At 40.2% G+C, this 19,694-nt stretch overlaps 1 protein-coding gene and 1 non-coding gene across 8 annotated transcripts in view; both read left to right on the top strand.

Moving 5' to 3' along the window:
* The window catches only part of LOC137173071 (partitioning defective 3 homolog), a 355,263-nt gene that overhangs the window by 128,450 nt on the left and 207,119 nt on the right, over positions 1 to 19,694 (top strand). The gene's annotated exons all lie outside the window — the stretch shown is intronic.
* On the top strand, positions 7,491 to 7,562 carry trnac-gca (transfer RNA cysteine (anticodon GCA)). Its single transcript has one exon. It is a non-coding gene; the product is annotated as a tRNA-Cys (tRNA).

Below are 19,694 nucleotides of genomic sequence, written 5' to 3' on the forward strand. Positions count from 1 at the left end.
AAGTTCTTATAACATTAACAATTTGAACTTTAAATAGAATTGATTGATGGAATGTTCAGCTTTCTGTTATTTTTTGCTTGAAACTTTTTTACTCTAATTGTCACAATGCTGTATTTCAAGTTTAAAATCTAGACTATTGGTTGCCTAGTACAGTGATTCTCCCTAACAGAGCCTTGATTGTTGGCTTCAAGGTCCTGTTGGTTGAACCTTTTACAGCCCTTGGGGCTGATTTGTACTGCAGCTATGGGTCTGTGGACTGTTGGCCAGTGGGCTGCAAGGTGTCACATAACAAAAAAATGACCTAAAATATTCCCAATTAGTATTAGCTAACTTACATATTAGTATTTAGCTAAGTTACTTGCATATGGGAGTAAGTAGGTAACTTGGAATGAGGTTGTACTTCGTTGCACGTTCAACTACATAGACCTTGTGTTAGCTGTACTTCTTACCTTCCCCACCACCTACCTCTGTGAAGCTAGTCTCTATGGTTACAAAAACAAAACTGCAGATCAGAATGAATGCAAGAAACACCCTCCATTCCTCACTGAGTTTTATCATTACAGCCAATGGAATTGTCAAGAGACAGACCACTATTTCTCAACCGGTGAGCTTAGATTTTCTTTGTTTCTTTCTCTCTCTCGCTCTGTTATTTGGCTCCAGTAAGATGTGATGAAATGGCCTTTTTTAGGACTCTCTGTTTCTCTCCTCTTCTCTACAGTGCCGTGACGCTATTAATCGTTGTGACATACTTGTTGTGACAGGCTTATCCCCTCAGCTACAGTAACACTGAACAACAACCAACCATTTATTTAGCTCCGATTCACCTAAAAATAAAAACTAAAAAGCCTAGAGTTATGTACTAAATTTTCTCTTTTCTCTCATTACTTCATCCACTTGTGCTGTAAGTGGCTAGGTAAGCAAATTATCATTGTTCTAATGGACCTATCAGTATGAATTTCCCAAATAATTTGGCAAGGAATCATTTTTTGAGAGTGTTGGGATATGGAAGAGGAGATGGCACAGAAGACATGGTCATGTCATGGTGGCCCTTCATAGATCTATTCAACCCTTCTTCACCAATGATCCACAGCCACTCCATCTGTGCATAACACCTCTCAAAGTAGCTTCATTCGCACATACTGGAGTTACGTACACACTCAGCAGTGAGGATGTTGGGATAGCTAGCTCATCTCCCTCAGCAAGCTCATCATTAGTGAGCTGAAAGCACTTTTAAACCCACTGGCCCTCGTGAGACTTTGAACTGCCTTCCTCTACCTGAGTTAGTGGAGAGGCTATTAGTTATGTCAACTCTTAATCATACACACGCTTGTTGAGGGAGAGGGAGAGAGAGGGAGCGCCCAGGATGGGTCTTGAAATTGCTGAGGAGTGGGCGTTCAGTTCACAGTCATTGGGATTATTAGTCATAAAAACACTCATACTGTCATAATATCATCCAGGGCTTATTATAGCTAATTATTGCAACGACCCACACTGTTAAATGGTGAAGACAGTGTTTTGGTAATGAAGTGTGAAGTGCTTGGAGTGGTAAAAGTCTCCACTCAGCACCGTAAGGATTGTGCTACCAGTACTGGTATGGTATGGTCATTTATTTCAAAGTGTCATGCACCAAAAGGTGCCCAGCCCGCATGGGCTTACAAGACACTACAAACATCACAAACAAGAGCAATAACACGATGAGAGCAAAAGAACAAATATAATATACCTTCATACATGTCAATCAATGTCAAACCAAATATGAACACAATCCTGCTCCTTAGACAATACAGCTATAAAACATAACTTAGGCACATCTGAGGCGTAAACTGTGCCTTTAAGACTTCAAACATAAAGTTCCCTCAGACACTGTTGATAAGCATTTAACACAAACTGAGCTTAATGAAACACACATGTTCTGAAGCCTACATTCATCAGACATAGAAAATAAATCAGGACATTCTGCAGACATTTCAAGGAAACGCCTATATCTAAGATTGTGATATAATGGACAATAGAACAAAAAGCACATTTCATTTTCAACCTCTCCCAGATCACACAGGTAACACTCTCTATTCTCCACTGGAATTGAATAGAAGCATCCAGTGTCCACCGCCAGAGGCAAGATATCATATCTCAACTGGGCACAGACAGACCTCTGTGCTCTGGTTAAGGGTGGCGTAGTGCTCAGGGTGGTAAATACACTTAATCAGACTGTACATTCTCAGTTTTGGTTTACAAAAAAAAGTTTAAAAAATGTCTTCTTACCATTTCTGTTTCTAAATTTCAAATAGTATTGTTTTAATTTGACCAACACTACAAGATAATTTATATATATAATATATAAGACCTGTCTTGCCAAATATTTTTGCAAGCCCCATTGTCCAAGAATAATTATTTGAAAAATCCCAAAAGCAAAGTTGTTTTGTAAGTCTCTTATCTGGCATGTTGATTAATCTATTCCACAGTCGCAACATGTCCCTTATGGCGCACTTCACATGGCTCCCCTCCCATTCCATTGTGTGCACACCCAGAAAACAGTGCATTACTCTGTTCTGAACTGCGTCACATTTTGCTTGCTTACAATAACCCCAGACCCCCGCACCTAGATGGTCCTCTAGAGTAAGTCCTAAGTATTTGTAATACTCAGTGTATGTTGAACCAAAATGAAATTAAATGCATAACCTGAGTTTTATATTTGTTTATCTTCAATCTCCATTTACTTCACCAACAGCACACAGAAAATGTATCCCTCTATAATTCAATTCAGCACCGACCCACGGGTCAGCTCACCCCAAGCCCGGCTCTATTATGAAGACTGGGTGCCAGGTTAGCTTGTTAGCCTAGATGCTAGCTGCAGAAGGCCAGCGCAAGGCTCCTTGGACCCCACAAGTGCTTGAAACGCTCTGGAGCTACTGTACCAGATTGGACTGGAGGAGCCACTGAACATTCAATACACACACATTGTGTAAAACAAGAAGGGCCTAGCCTCATGAAAAAAGAAAAAAATGTGAACATAGCAGATGTGGCGGTTGCTTGCGTGGTATTGCAACATTGTGGTTATCTTGACAGTCCTAATTCCATACCACTCGCAGTCGCCATCTTTCGCAGCTCAATTGCCTGTTCCACCAGTAGAGACTGACCTATGGTGGTGTGTGCTGTGCACTGCAATACATCACCTCAATACAGCATCTCCTTATCAGTTTTACAGAAAGAGGAGCATCTGTATTTTTGACGGTATAAAAAAAGATTTCTAAATACTCTGGTATACTGTAATACCTTGATACCGCCCAAGACAACCCATAGGAGTCAGCCCTTAGTGATCCATCAGGGGGAAGATAGCAGGAGAAAATTATAAAGCAATATTCTGACACCAAATGCTTAAACTGTAAACCAATGATCCCATCTACTGATTTATCAATTAGGCTAACCCTGTATAACCTAAAAATTTCATTTTCATAGATAGATTTTCATAGATACCCACACCCCCGAGAGTTAGGGGTCTTAATGTTAGTTCTTCTGTTATAGCCAAACCAAGTATATCCATTTATATCAATGCATTTCATTGAGGGAAATGAAGTTCATATCCATCCATCCATTTGTATTCCAGTGCACAAGAGTGAATTGTTCAGGACTTACAAGCTTTCCAGACAATCTTCAGTTGTCCGCCCTCTGTCTCTGTTTTCCACATCTCAGTTGTTATCCACACCTGTTGGGCGTCTTCTGACTCTCCTGTTCCCTGCAGTGTAAATCTGTCGCCCAAGGGGTATTTCATCCAATAGAGCTCTGAAGTTCAATTCAATCATTCTTTTGGTGTGAGTCTTGGCTGGTTGAATGTAAACTTTCAGAAACTTCTCGTTACTCTTCAGCTTTTGTTTCTTGTGTAGCACTTCCACCATATCCTGTACAGAATTTCCTTAGTTTTTGAACGAGTTCAGCTTTCAGACAGTCTCTGTTTTCAATCACTAGCTTTTCCAGCAAGTAACGTAGACTGTCCACCTTTGAGTTTAATCGCCTCTTGAACGCCACTCTCAACTGTTTGACAATCTGGAATCACCATCTTTCTATTCTTTCAGTCTCATAACTCGCTCATCATTCAACTTTTTTGAGCACGCTTGATTCCCACACTTAGATTTACTACTTAGCTTATTTTATCTGTCAAGCACAGCCCATTAAATTATATCCACCAAATAGTTATAGAACTCCCGGTCAGGCAGCCATCTTGCTCTCTGTCGTACTATTGCTATTATTACTTCTGCCAGAATCCCAATAAAGCCATAGCCAGCCAGCTGAATCTCGTGGAGTGTGTGTGTATGTGATTGTGTGTTTGTTGACTGCTTTATTACTTCCTGAGACGAGCTGAGAGCAGCTCTGCAGGTCACTTGTGTCACACTTAAGGCAACACGGGACCAGTGAGGTCTTTATTGGGAAACAAAGTTATTTACACTTTCTGACATACAGAAACAGATTCAAGTGGGGACTGGCCTTAACCCTGTGACGGAGAGCATGGGAAGGGAGTCAGAGTTTGTTTGCACTGACTCTGGTGTCATCTCAGTATCACAGACACTCAACAGAAGGACATTTAGGAGAATTATGTGTCTGAAATATGGCATCTCAGCCCACTTCTGACTTCTCACAGGACTCTTAATGCACAGTTTGTTTATCCTCTGTGTAAACACTAATATGCAGTATTGAGATAAATCCTGCTCATAATGGCTCTGCTTTGAGGGATAATTTTGGGGCTGAGATTTTGCAGTTTTCCAGAGACAGGAAGTGTTAGCGGGGAATTTGATTGCTGAGTTAACAGAGTCATCTGACCTTTCTTCATCTCATTTTTCTCAAACATTCAGTATAAGTCTTCAGGGTATCTTTTTCTCACTTAGTCACCGACCACTAAAAATATCACAAAGGGTTGCTGTTGCCAAGTTACAATTAGAACCTTCTGATTTTGAATTTGAGCAACAATTTAATAAACTAAAATAAAGCTGGACTTCCTCAATAGTTATCTCTTGCGTCATTTATTAATAAATCTCTGTGGTTGTTTATCTCTTACTTGAATATACGCACACATGCCGAGTTTATGGTCTTGGTAATTCAATGCAGCTATTCTGACGTTATTTCGTAACTTCAGCAGGAAACGAAAGATTTAACTGCCTTTCTCTTCCTCTTGTGCTGAATGCTCATTTGTTTTTAGTCTGACACTTTGAATGCAACTTAAATAACAAGTGATTATACCAGTCTTATATTTCCTCTCACTTTTTCCACCTCCAAATTCAAAAGTCTCCCTTCTTCTAAGCAAGCACAGGACTCTGAGAAACTCGCTTTTCTGCAGAAGAACAAATTCTGAATTTACAAAAACAGAGTTCACTGCACATTAGTATTTTTGCTCATACGTGTTATGTTTCTTGACAAAAACAAAAATGTGGAACATTCAAACAATAGATGAAAAGAGGAGGGGAAAAAAAGTCTAGGCTTAATCTAAGAACACATCACTATAACAATACAAACAATAATTATAATGATTACACCTCAGTATAATTAGCATAATTGCTATGCCTCTCCTCCTCTCCTGTCTATTCAAATTTAAAATGTTTAATGCAAAAATCGTGCAACACAGTAAATCTGTCTGTGTGTGTCTCTCCTACTGTCTGTCTCTCTCATTAGTCTGCGGGAACCTCTATGGTTCATTTACATTGTGTATCACATGTCAAAAGAGGGTCACAGTTGGCCAAGGGCAATGCCTCCTGCTCTCGGCACAATAAGTCCACAAAGGGTTAGAGGTGTTTAGCATCTCTTTGTCTCCAGGCTCTCTGTCCCAGCGGACCTGCAAACAACCCCTTGACTCCTACACCCGCCTCATTAGTCCCTTTGTAAAAGGCTCCAACCCCTCTCTCTTTCCCGCACCAATCTGCTCCATTGTCGTCCACCAGGAGGTCACCTGTGAAGTTCGTCTGCTTCAAAGCACATGTGAGGGGAGCACTCGGAGGCATGTCCAGGCACATACTGGCTGCCACATGCGGCTAGAAATACACGTATGTTTACACCCGCATAATGCAGGCAGACAGGTTGTGTGCAAGCAAACAGGTTTTCATCATTATAGGTGAACGGATTCATAAAACAGCACACGCAAACATAAATACACAAACGCTGACATACTGCAGAAACACTCCGCCCTAACAAGTAGTACAGACTCGTATCCAGTCATATAATACCACCCCCCCCCCCCCCCACACACACACACACAATTAGTAAGGGATGTAATACGCTAACTTACTCCCTCTTTGTAGGAAGAAATACTTTAACATAAGGCTAAAATTGTTTGTCCAACATGTAGAAAATATCACTCCCTTCATGAAAAACAAAACAAGTTCAGCGAAATTATGTCACTACATGGATGTGCTAGATTTTTTTTTTGCTGCACACTCACAATACACAGAAATACTCAACAAGTGACAAACAATGCAGTAAAAGCCATGGAATAAGAAAGTAAGAAGGCACAATTAACATGTGTGAAGTGTTCATGAATAATGATGAAACTGGTCCTAGCTTGCTTATGAGAAAGAGAGAGAGAGATGCATCTTCTTTGTCGCAGCTACAGTAAGTCTGTCATCCCCCTCCTCCTGTTTTTCATCAGATCCACAAAGATACAATCCGCCCCAAAGCGCTGTGAAAATCCCAGAACACTCCCCTACCACATTCCCGTCTTCCCACAAACATGATCACTGTCAGAGTACTTACTCTGGCCCACAATCGCAGCTTTGATCAAAGCAAAACATTTTTGCAGAGTCTGCTTGATTTATTGTTTTTTTTTTTTTTTTTTTCCTCATGGAATGGTTTCTGCCAGCTATTTGAACATTAAGGGCAAATTAATTTGACAATGTGCAGCGACTACCCGGCGGACTTCCTTTAAGCTATCCTTGCAAATGTCTAGAAACCACATGTTGGTATATTGGACTGAAGTCCTAGCTCTGCAATGTTTGGATATGAAGAAAAAGCTGCTCCCTATCTTTTGGCATAGATTTGTCTATGAATTATTAAAATGTGTTGAGATGTTTTCATTCGCCTACAGGAAGCAGCAGAAACACAAAGAAGAGAGAATGTTAGAAACTCTTCCACTGCAGCAAACTCCCCATTAATCATGTCTTGTATGAAAGTCTTTCTTGCATTTTCTCTGATCAACTGCAGATTTTTGTTTTCATCCTGGCAGCTCATTTGTATTAAGGGCAATAATACTTTATTGATATATATAAGGAAAAGTCTCCTTTCATTTGCAACCCTCTATATTGAGTTGTCAGCACTTGGTAAGTTAGAGGAAAACACCCCGGAGCTTGTTTGATTTTTAGTGTCTTACTTTAGCAGAGCAGATGCAGGTTGACATGAGGCGTTGGATTTCCTGCCCACTTCCTAAAGCCCACTGGCCCAAATTGCCTTTGTTAAGTGCAATTCAGGCAAGCAGCAGAGATCATCTTCCCTCATGTGGCCTGGGAGTAGTGTCAGGGGGTATAGCTCAGCGGTAGAGCATTTGACTGCAGATCAAGAGGTCCCTAGTTCAATTCTGGGTGCCCCCTCATTTTAGGACAGGGTGATGACATGATGCACCCATCATGGAGACTGGGTTCAACTTGCCTTGTCAGCAAGCTCACACCTTGCTGAATTCTGCTCGATTCAGACAATTACATTCCTGCTTTTCTTGATCACCTCTTGGCTTACATTTACCATTTTGCTAACTGTTCCAGTACTATCTTCTTTCAGAAAGCTTTTTTGAAGAAATAGGATGTCAGGAAGTATTCTTTATGGATTATTGTGTTTGGGCTAAAGTTTGTGAAAGGGCCACTTCATCTCTAATGGACTATTGCAATAATATAAGCAAACAACTCTTTCAGTTCAAGTCATTTCTGTCCTTGCTTCCTTGCTCGCTTGCGTAACTCCTGGTAGGAGAAAAAAAGTTGTCCTCTGCTGTGACAAAAGCTTCTGACCAAACAAGAACTTACTGTTAGTTTATGGTAAAAAATGTGGATGAAATGGATAAAAAAAACATTTACTCACACACAACAAATACGCCGAAATTTGGGTGTGACGCTTTGAACTGAGACCCAGCTGGGCCATCGTCCCATGGATGTTGGTTCAAGAGCAATAAAAGATCCAAAGAATCAAAATAGCTTAATAAATAAAATACTGGCAAAATTTTCATCACAGCATGACAGCAGAATTTAGAGTTATGTGTGTGTCAAGATCAAATGTATAAGTGCTCAAGTGCTACTAAAATTTTCCCATTACCTGCATGTTTCATCATTCCATACACTTAACTGTGTGGTCAAGTCGTGTCATTGCTGTGAGCAATTGAAACTAGTTGAAACCTTGCACTACTTCCATCTATAACTGCAAGAAACTCTGGAAACTTGCACTGACAGAACATAATCCTTTTCCTGTTTTGAGATGTAAAGCAATCTCTTTTTGGTACGATAACACAATCCAGACAATTGTCTGTGAAATCTGACCTGGTGGTACATGATGTAAAAAGATAAAGAGTAACTGCAGTAATGATTTATTGATGTTTAAGTGTCACATATAGCTCTTGTAACCTCATGTAACCACTTCTCTCTGCCACTATCTGAGCATTATTTCGGCATTATCAGCATTACCAGTGAGACTGAAGAAAAGTTCTACTCCCTATGACGCCCTGTTGCCCAATTACACGTGTGATTTCTACCAAGGGTGCTGAATATACCTACCTAGAAAAAGTTTGATTTTTTGAAGCCCCGCTCTCCTCTCATCATCCCCTGCCTCGAATCTCTATGAAAACCTCATGTGCTTTCATAATACTGCGTGACTGATCAGAGTGATGCATATCCAAAACACAGAGTCGGCACATCATAATACCATCTGTTCCTTAGGATCCTATATTCATGTTTTCTAAAACAGTCCTAATAAGTCCTTCCCATAGTGCACAATAGCAGTGAGTTTTGAGTTCCTTTCTTCTGTTTTTGTCTTTGTTGCTGTGTTCTGTTACGGGAAAGAACGCTTCTCTGATATGCTTTGACTTGTTGTATGTAAACCATTCTGACCTCATACATTGCGTTGTGTGTGTGTGTGTGTGTGTGTGTATCTGAGCAGAAATGAATTTATGTGTGTACGAGTTGTTTCAAGATTAGCATACGTACTCTGCAGCGGCTCCCCACAGGCAGCTTTTAACCAGAAATATCTCTGTTCATTAAACAACACATTTAAGCCAGGCCTCACACCAGTGCCCATATCACTCCTACCACAGCACTCCTCTCATCTCACACACCAAATAACTTTCTCTTTTTCCCAATAAATCATCAAAGGGTCCAGAAAAAGTTGGGGGACTCTGGCGGAAGCTTGAATTCGTCATGTTTGCTAAAAAAAAGAGCAGATGAAGTGAAGATGTTTTTGTTCACAGCAGAGGAAGGAGTCGTTCTCACAGCTGAAATGTTTGCGATATGGATTTCGTGTATGTGCTGCCTGGAAACCGCTCCGCGCTTTAGATGCCGTCTGACCTGCCAGAAACTGAAATTCATTCACTCACTCATCAGCCTCCAGTTTCCACTCACACATCGACTGTGGCAATTAAATCTGTGACAGTTGAAGCTTGTTTTGAGATATACTGTGAGAAGCAAACTCTTTGTGCTGTAAATTGATCCAGACGCTCTCCTGCAAAGATATGGCTGCCCACTGTGGAAAATCTAGTGTGGAGGCTGACATAAGCTTTGAGTTCTCAATAATAGTCTTGTGTCTACATTGTTATTGTATAATATAGTGATGTAGATGTAATGATTTGATATTCGCATGCTAAAAAATGCACCTTTAATGTATGAGACAATGTGCCTAACTCTTCTTCAACACGTAGTGTTTTATCTTCACCCTGAACCTGTGCAGATCAGCTTTTTGTGCCAGTAGTTTTCACCGTCTATTTTCTCTGGTTGTAAAAGCCAGGCATTTAGACTACAATGCCACACTCAGGAGTACCACTGGAAGTCATATTAATAAAATTGTTTTGGGTGCCTGAGTACCTTCTCAAAGCAGGGTGAGGCAGGTTTCATCGCAGCTTTTACAGACTGGCAAACCCTAATGTTGACCAGAGTAGCCTCCCACACTGAAGTGATACCTCAGGGCTGAGAGGAGATCTGACTTTGAAGAGCTTTTTAATCATCTCAGCAGTGACACGTTTTTGATATTTTTTGGAGACGTCAAAACTTCCTCAGCCACCCAAACCGAATCCTTAAAACGCCTGGTAGCTTTAGCCATGGCTGTAAATTCTACCTCTCCTGGCTCATGACTTTTTCAGAGCGGTGTTTTTAATCATGAGCGACTTGGCCACATATCAGGCTGAGTGAGATTTATGGCCCCTTTTCTCCCAGAGTCTGTACCTCCAGACCGGCCATAATGGAGAAACACACAAAAAATTGTGTTTAAATAGAAGGTGCTGCTGTGGACCTGTGTCCGGTGCGGCTGAGGGTTGTTTGGTTTGCTGATTAGCAACTCCCTGGAGAGGTGGGTGTGTTGGGGATGTGGATGGGAGTCTCCATGAGTCTGGTTTAAGTCGGGATAAGGTTGTGGTCTTGTAATGGGACTGCTGATCCTATTTTTTAACAAGGTTTTTTTTTTTCATTAGATTTTTTTAGTTTTGGGGAATATAGGCATATGAAGTAATATATAAGGCGGAAAAAACGCTAATTAAATAGGCAACAGGATATTTAATCCGAGAATCACCTTAAACTAGGAATACAGAACACTTAAACTGGATATATAATCAATGCAAGGGGAGTCTTGCAGTAGGTGCTGTGGTGCAGGTTTTGATTTAGGGTTGAGCATCTGCTTTTTATCTTAATATCTCCACAGCAATGTTAGATCTGAACTGTCTGATACACGTCTGATACTGAACTGGAGTTACATCTAGGTAACATAACATTATTTGCCCTGTCTCATTACTGAATAGGGAACCGCTACCATTCAGGGATCATTGAAGGTCTGCTGTGTAATATGGCTTTGCTAGATGTGTGTCCTTCAACTTCCTTAATATTGTCTTCTCTTTCAATGATGTCCACCAGCATCAGAGACTGAAACTTGTAGGGAAAAACAGATGCAAAACTGGCTGTAACCCAAATATGAACTTTTAGGAGGCTCAAGGCTCAAGTCAGCTACATCGTAGAAAAACACTCATAGCTGCTGTAGGTTAGGCATAAACCCTTAATGCAGAAACATAAATCCAGCTTTATGAAGCATGTGCACATAGAAGTATACGCATGCTTACATTTTATTTTTCCAGTCTTCTTTCAGACTGTAAAATGCTGGTATTTCTTAGCCCACCCCCTGCGTTTGGCCTTGTTTCCCCTCCTGAGAAGTTGTTGAGAAACTGCTACTTGTCCTCTGGGACCACTACAACATAGCCTTTGACACTGCTTTTGCTGATTAGAGTCTTGTGTTCTTTATTCAGCAAATTCTGTATCAGTGATGAAGTTGCTTTTCTATCTGTCAGGGAACTAAGCTTGATGTATTGTCCTTCCGATGGTGTGGTCACTTTTGGTCTGCCTGATCGTACCTTAGACACAACTGATCCAGTTCCTGCAAAGCTTTCCATACACTGCCCCCTTGAAAATCTTTAGCCATGATTTGATGCTGAGATGCATAAAATAACAATTGGACTTCTGACAACTTTGTGCTGATGCCATGTTTCCCACTATCACAATGCTACTTAGTAAGCAATGATCTGCTGGAAACTTGAGGCACAGCCATATTCATAACAGGTGAAGACTGGCTGCAGGTTGAGTTACTTTAATGAGCCTCTGATGAGTAGATTTGATCCACCTGAGTGTCATCTGAGTGCATGCTTGAATGGAAGGGCACAACTCAATGAAATCTGTACTTTTGTACAAAGGATCTAAGTTGGACAATGCCACAGATTTGCTTAAATTTGACTGCTGAGTTAGAAATAGTGCAGAATCTTAAATATTTCTTCTTCATTTTACATGTCAAAACTTCTTGTGTTTCTGAATCCTCAAACTTTCTGATTATTTCAGGCTTTATGTGAAAATAAACATTTTTTTGAAGGTCTGCTGTGTAATATGGCAAACTTTTCAACGTGGTCTCAGACTTACCGACCTCACTGTACATGTAGAAGCAGGTACTCACACTAGTTCTGCTGCTCTCTGAAGTCTCAGTGTGAGTAGAGCCTCGACCTAGTTGAGTCAGGTTTGATTTGGGGAGTGAACTCTACTCCTCCCCTCCTCTCTGAGATCTTCATTGTCTGGGGAAACAGTCTGAGAGCAGTACACACACACACACACACACAAACACACGCAAGCATGCACGCGCACACAAACACGCACAAACACACACACACACATACTGGTGTTATTGTTGTTGAAGTGTCTAGGTGTCTGCCGCTGGAGGACTCATCTCTGAGGGCTTGAGGAAGGCTGACATCCTCTCCTCTCTCTCTCTCCAGTAAATAGTCTGTATTGTCTTTCTGTCAGGAGAAACGAATCTGTGTCTGTCTCTCTCTATTTCTTGTTCAAAATGAAAACACAATGGTTGACTCAGCAACCCTGTGAGAATACAGCTCTCTCTGGTGTTAGGGACAGTGATGGGACTTCATACCCAGTATACTGTAACTAATATGACTGATAGAGGAAGTTTATTGAGGACAGGAAACATTCTGAACAAAGTAGAAATTCCTGTATACATCCTTATTTAACGATAACGACATTGTTTTCTGGACAAATAATGTTACAAATGTTACAGATTGGATCCCGTAACAGCCGTAGTATCATCATATCTTTTAGCTTGACACTTCATGCCGAACAAGGTCGAAAGTGATTGAAGAGATCAATATAACTGCAGCTTTAAACAGTTCATTTTGAAGAAGTGACCCTAATATACAGTATATCACCTCCACAAACACCATCACGAGAAGTAGAGACTCTTTTCTACAGAGTTTACACAGCAGGTCAAGGGATATTTCTGTCCTGTTCGTGAGGAGGAGGCTGCTGTGTGAAGAATTTCATCTTAAAACCTGTAAACAGTATGGAGGACAAAGTCAGGGCAGTGTTTTGATTTCTCTGTAAATATTACCTGTTGTACAGCTGTATGGTACTCACACAAAACCAGACGGATTAGGTACTTTAGATCATGTGCAATGGTAAATAACTTAATAAACTAGCAACATAAAACTGGATTTTGTGTTAAAAGAATAGTTGGACTTTTGGGAATTCTTCTTGCAGAGAGTTTGATGTCAGGATGAAAACCACTCTCATGTCTGTCATATCTTTAGCTTAGCTTGGCTTAAAGACTGCAAGCAGGGTGAAACAGCTAGCCTGGCTTTGTCCAAAACAAAGCATCTCTAAAGCTCATAAATTAACATAGCTTGTTTTTTAAGTTTGTATGAAAAGTCTGAAAATGACAAGTTGTGGTCCTATAGGACATGCTGAAACAGTTTCTAGGTCTGGCCAGTTACTTCCTGTTGTTTCCTTCTGTTGCCTCAAAGTGATTAAAAAACCCAAGAAATAGTTTGCTATTTATTAACTTGCTGCAAGAAGTTGAAAAAGCATATTTCTCAAAATGGTGAAGTATGGCTTCAGAAACACCAGATGATGGACATTTTTTGTTTTCCTAGACCCCTTTTTTGAATTTCAGTGTTTTGCAAACACAAGTTTATTGACAGATTCTGTCTGTAAGGTTTGAGTTCAGAATGAAAATGAAATGAAAGAGATGCTGGAAGAGGCTGGTTTTTTTTATATTTCCATGTTTTGCTCAAAAGCAGCTATTGTACAGTGTGTTTACATCTTCCACAGAGGATTTTCTCAGAAACAGGAGGACATGAAAATGTAAAAATCAATTTGCACACGTACACATGTACATGAAAGCCCAAACACACACTCAGACATAAGCATTCATGCATATACTAGCATAGACAAACACAGGCATATGGACAGGTATAAGCCTTTACACAAAAGTCTGCACATAAAGCTTTACACAACCATGCTTATGTATAGAAGCAGACAAACACACACACTGTATAGACAGTACGGCACTTAGCTCTGAAGCCAAATAGAGTTTTTGTTGTCATAAATGCCCCTTTGCTTTAAAGTGCTTTTCCATCATCCGTCTATTCAATTCCATCTTCCGCTCTTGGTAAAGGTCAGCAGTTGATGTTTATTCAAAGTTTGTCTTGTCTTGCTTTCTGACATTACATCAGATTAGAGTTTTCTAAACACTTCACAGAAGCACTCTAAGTGGTGTTCTCGACCCCGTCTGGCCTTTACTTGACCACTGTCCCATTTAAGTTCTCTACATATTTCATCTCCTTCTCCACAGTCCTGGTTCCCACCACTCGAGAACTGCCTTACTCCCCCAAAAAATGGAACCTTTTGTCCCCATGTGGATGATTCAGGTCAGGCTGTATTCAGTGGAAATCCCCCCTCGCTACACACAAGGGACATCAATATGTAGTCAGCGGTTGGAGAGAGAGTTAAAATGTCTCAGTGCCATAATTTATTCAGACATTGAACTGGCCCAGGCTTGAAGTATTCAAAGTAGCCCAGGAAAAAATAGCTTTTAGACATTTCATGAAGCCGTGGTCGCTTGGCATTTATATTTAAATCAGTTCGATGTGAAAGCATGGACTCGGAGTACGCCAGGGCCAGAGGGTCACAGGAGAAAATACCCTATTCACCCAGCAGACAGCCTTCATCCCTGGTCGACTGATAGTGCCTATATTCTTAGTGTATGCACACATTTGTATTTAAATACTAGTAAGGACCTGACTTTATTTATTCTATAACCTCTAACCTACATCTTGCTGTATAGGAAAAGTCCACCCTTAGATACATTACAGCATGTTCTCACTGATGTTTAGCACATTGCAGATGTTATGTCATAATTTATTAGTGTACCTACTTTCTCTTCACATTAGCAGGTTAAAAAGTAGATCCACACTGCAATACATCGAGAAAACAAATTGCTGTTGCGCTGCTCTTTATGGGTCAAACTCACAAGCATGTTACACTCATGGCCACACCCCAATCAGGGATGTCAGAGCAGGTTTCCATGACAATCACCTGCTGCAGTATTGTGCTTGAGAGCTTCAAACCACCGAGATTAGAGAAGCTGCAGTTTAGAGCCAGGCTTCACGTTCGTACTTTCATGTGTCAATGAAACCAGTGATATTGGAGAAAATGATGCTCCAGTCAAGAAAAAGTAAGAGTCACAACAACACTGAATTCTGAATTATTGAGGTTTTTGTGTATGGAGGAAGAATATACCCCACTCTTCTATAGTGCATTTCTCCTTGTATGATTGTTGAACTTCAGTACAGATATTGTGAATCTAGAAAGAAGTTCTTTCTTTAATTCTGAGAGACTAACGAAAACCTAGAACCTGTTTTTTTAAAGTGTTTGATTTGATTTCAAACTTGATTTCCTCAGTGCTGCACACTGATTCAAGCCAGACAGCACATTATATAATGTTAAGTAATCTCTGAGACTTCTGCGCCAGCATGTAAAGTATGCAAAGTCCTTTTGGTTAACAGCTTTTGATTGTGCTCTTGGCATCAAGAGGAAAACAAAACTCTCATAAGTTCCTCTGAATATGCCAGAATATGTTCATTGACAACAACATTAAGACACAACTCTAACTAATTTTACATTTAAGTGAGAAGTGTCAGAATGTAATAAAGGTTATTTTTTCCTATCACTGTGACGTTATTTAGTTGTCATAAGAATAGAAATACAAACACACATACACACGCACACACATGCACACACACACATAAATACAAAGTCTATCCTCAGCATGTCCTCTCTATAACCTTATCAGTATGCTGAGGCATTAGCTCCATTACCATGTGCTGGCATCCAGTCAGGAGGTAGGACCACTCCCTGCTCTCCAGGTATTTTAAGGACCTGCTGTCTTTACTCCATGCCATTTCAGTGATTGGAAGAGCTGACCCCCATCTCTTTCACCACTACGTTAGAAGCTGATTTTGCTACATTATTAGAGCCACTTCAGGAAAAAGTGGGAAAATGAGGTGAGGTGGATGTTACTGTGCTGCAGGTTGGTGTTGTTTATAACCAACCTGAGTAGTGACTTTGTAAAAAAATATGTTGTTTTACATTTTTTACTCTGCAGAAATTGTTGTTATCAGATCACACAGTTTGTGTGGATTAATCTCAGTCATCCAGTTAATAAGATCTCATGGAGGTATAAAACACTCCTGTGAACTTGACAACATGGAAGCATCAATAGGACATCAAAGCACTCTGTAAGAGCTGTGCTGTCTGAGTGGGTGTCCTCAAACACTTCCCCATTGAGAGGAATAGCATCTTGACAGCGATAAATGATGGTGTTTCATAATGTTTTTGTCTGGCAAGGCACTTGCTTGAGATGGAGGTCTTTTAAAGTGGACTTGACAATAGATGATTGACAGTTATCTCCTTCTCTCAGACATCAATGCTCCATACTACTGATCAGATCAAAACACTATTTGGGCAGTGATTGGTGTTTGCTTTGGATTTTCCAGCTGGAAAGACACAAAAGGTTGTCATTTTTTCCTCTTCTCCCTACCTATCACCAAATCTGTTTTTGATTTTCAAAAAGATTAGCTAATGCATATGCTGAATAGTGTTTCATGTAACAGGTAAATAGGTGTTTGCTTGGTTTTGACTTGGTTGTGAGTCATATTGTGTAAACATTTGCTGATCCGGTCAAGCTTTATTGATTCTTTTTTGGATGTTTTCCCAATATTTGTTGTAGAAACTGAGATGTAGTCTGGCTTTGTGAGGCTTGTGACCTCCCTGTGGCATGTCAGAACTGAACACACCATATGGAGTAACAACGAAATGTCCTCACTATAGTGAGTTCACTAAACTTTTCCATAGCTGGTCAACCCGAGTTATTTCTGGCTTTATTTATTCATGGCTTTCATTATGACTGATGGCAGTGCTTGAAGCAAGCATCATTTAAGGTAAACTTGACAACAGATTATGGATGATTGGCAGTTATCTCCTATGACAACACAAACCTTTCCTGCTCCTGATTTGAACCAACACACCATTTGCTGGGCTGCCATTGGAATCATACAGTCTTCATATTTTTTCACTAAACTCATCATCACGTCAGTTTCTGAATAAATGTTGGCAAAAAAAACTAAAACAAGCATTGACATCGTTTGGAGATTTGGACTGAGATTATTATAAACATTCTAATTTATTCTTATTGGAAGTTTTTCTAAATTTTGTTGAAAAGACTGAGATGTTGTCTGGCTTCGTACGATGTCAGAGCTACGGAACAGTGAAAAATCCTCAACTTCACATTATAAGTCCTCTATGTTGTAAGTCCAGCGTACTGTTCTACAGCTGGTTGATATTCTTAATCATTTATGGCTTCATACTCATGACAGCTTACGTTGGTGATTTTTGCCAGTGGAGTGGGCACAAGCTGTCAGTTGTAATTGAAGCAAGGCCCACCACACCTATTGACAATTTCTTCCTGCCCATTTCAAACTGTGCTTCAGGTCCCTCTGGCCGCAAAAATCAGTAGATGTGCGTGTGTGTGCCCAGGCCAAGAATCGAGTTGAGTGACCTTACAGCATCCAGAATGTCTAAGATTCTTCAATCCAATACTAAACTAAATGTCAAAAGTCTACCAAGGACCTGACTATTCCCAGACAGACCCCTCTCTGCTGAAATCAATCAATCCACTCAAAAGGCTATATATGTTGCCTTCCTCCCTTTGTTTGTCCTTTTTGACCGCAGCCATGTGTTATGTGCGTCATGTGAGTGAGATTTATTCATTATTTGATTTAATTCAATTCTCACATAATTCTCATTCATATTTTTGGTTCCGTTATCAGTGCTTACTTGTTTTATGTAATGATACTTTTTGCTCTCTTTGCAGAGTTTAAACCACACACACATTGAAAAAGAAGCTTACAAAGAAATAAAAATAAAATAAAACAGCTCTTCATTTTCCAAACTTGGACCTACCTCATCTATAGGTCTCTCACATACAGTCAGCCTTCCCCACTATCCATTAGATTTTATATCTGACAAAATGAATTTAATATTGACTTTTGTGCTGTGTATACGGTACTTTTATCCAGCGATTCATACAAGCTTATACCGTATATTTCTCCTCCAAACAAGGTGAGTGTGAATCATAAATAAAGGACAAACAATACGATGTAATAGCCCTTGGAGAGTCTGACCTCTCCCAGTGGTGAATTGTGGTGTGTGTACATCTCTGTGACCCTGCGCCCTGGCCATAATCCCTCACTACAGGGGCTGGATTATGGCCTCGACTTATTAGCCAACCCCCCCAATGGTCTGGCTCCCTCTTCAGCCTGGATCGATGTCTGAAGTGGCGGCACTGGTTATTAAACGTGGGACCAACCAAACCCTTCGGACTGCCAGGATAATCCCATCACAAATTAAGTAGAAGAAAATTGGTCAGGGAGAAAGGGGAGGGGAGAGAATCTTCATATTGCGACCTTCTAAACAGTGAACACACAAACAAACACACACTCCATAACAACTCTCTTGTCATATGTAAACCTGTAAGGATTTGTACCTGTGATGGATCAGCATTTTATTAAAGAGAAGGAATATGCTGTTGTCAATGTTTAGATGCCAGTGGTATTGTAAAGTAGCCAAACATTATTAGCTGTTGTGTAAAGATATATCCAGAGAGCAAAGAGAGTCTGAGAATGTGCTGTCTCTTGCACGCAAAGTAAATCCTTCATATATCTCACTCATGCATATCTAAATCTGTGAGGTTTTGTATGCTGGAAGGGGACGTGTGAACAGAAAGAATAAGATGATTTGATAGAATCTGGAAAACTGATTTGCCTAATCTAGTGTCTTTTAAATGTAATATTAAAAGACCTCTTCGAGATCATATATCATCACATGATGTGCCATTGCATCTTTTTATAAAAATTCTTAACTTTACAGAATTTTGATTGGATTCAGGTATTTGGTGTGATTGTTAAGGAAGCATTATCTTCAAATATATTTGAGGAGAAATGATTATTAGTCCATTACAATGGACATTTTTACTTTGCTAGCATCTGGAAACAATCACTTCACATAAAGCAAGATCAATGTTGTCATCGTTTCAAAAGACCCAAGATAAACGTCCAGTAAGAGCTGAGCCTTGAGGTATTCTGGGAAACACACCAAGGCTTTTAATCCATGACAAGTGTCTTGTGTAACTCGCTGTCCACACACACACACACTCACATACACACACACACACACACACACACTGACACACACAACGTAGCTTTATTAAAAAGACTTAATACATGCTGCACTCTAGAAAAAAAGTACAGATACATAGAGATTTTATGAGAAGAACAATCTTAGAGCTGTATTTGTTTTTCACCCTTTGTCAAATTCGATTCCAGTTTTCCCTCTAAATGTTTCTCTCTCTCTGTGGATCTCACTCTCCTTCTTTATTTATTTGTATGTCATCTCTAAGCCTGTCATATAGGATAATACCGGATGTTAATTACCCCCACTGTCTGAGGTGAACCTCATTAGAGCCCTGAACTGGACTTGAACCAGCCGTTACCGATAGGAGGCAAAGTCCATTAAATGCCATTATTGAATCTTCAACCTAATTTAAGAGTAAACGCACAACGACTGGCCGTCTGGCTGCTTGCTGCGGTTTCTTTACTCAAT

Source organism: Thunnus thynnus, chromosome 21, assembly GCF_963924715.1.
Source record: "Thunnus thynnus chromosome 21, fThuThy2.1, whole genome shotgun sequence".
Classification (NCBI taxonomy): domain Eukaryota; kingdom Metazoa; phylum Chordata; class Actinopteri; order Scombriformes; family Scombridae; genus Thunnus; species Thunnus thynnus.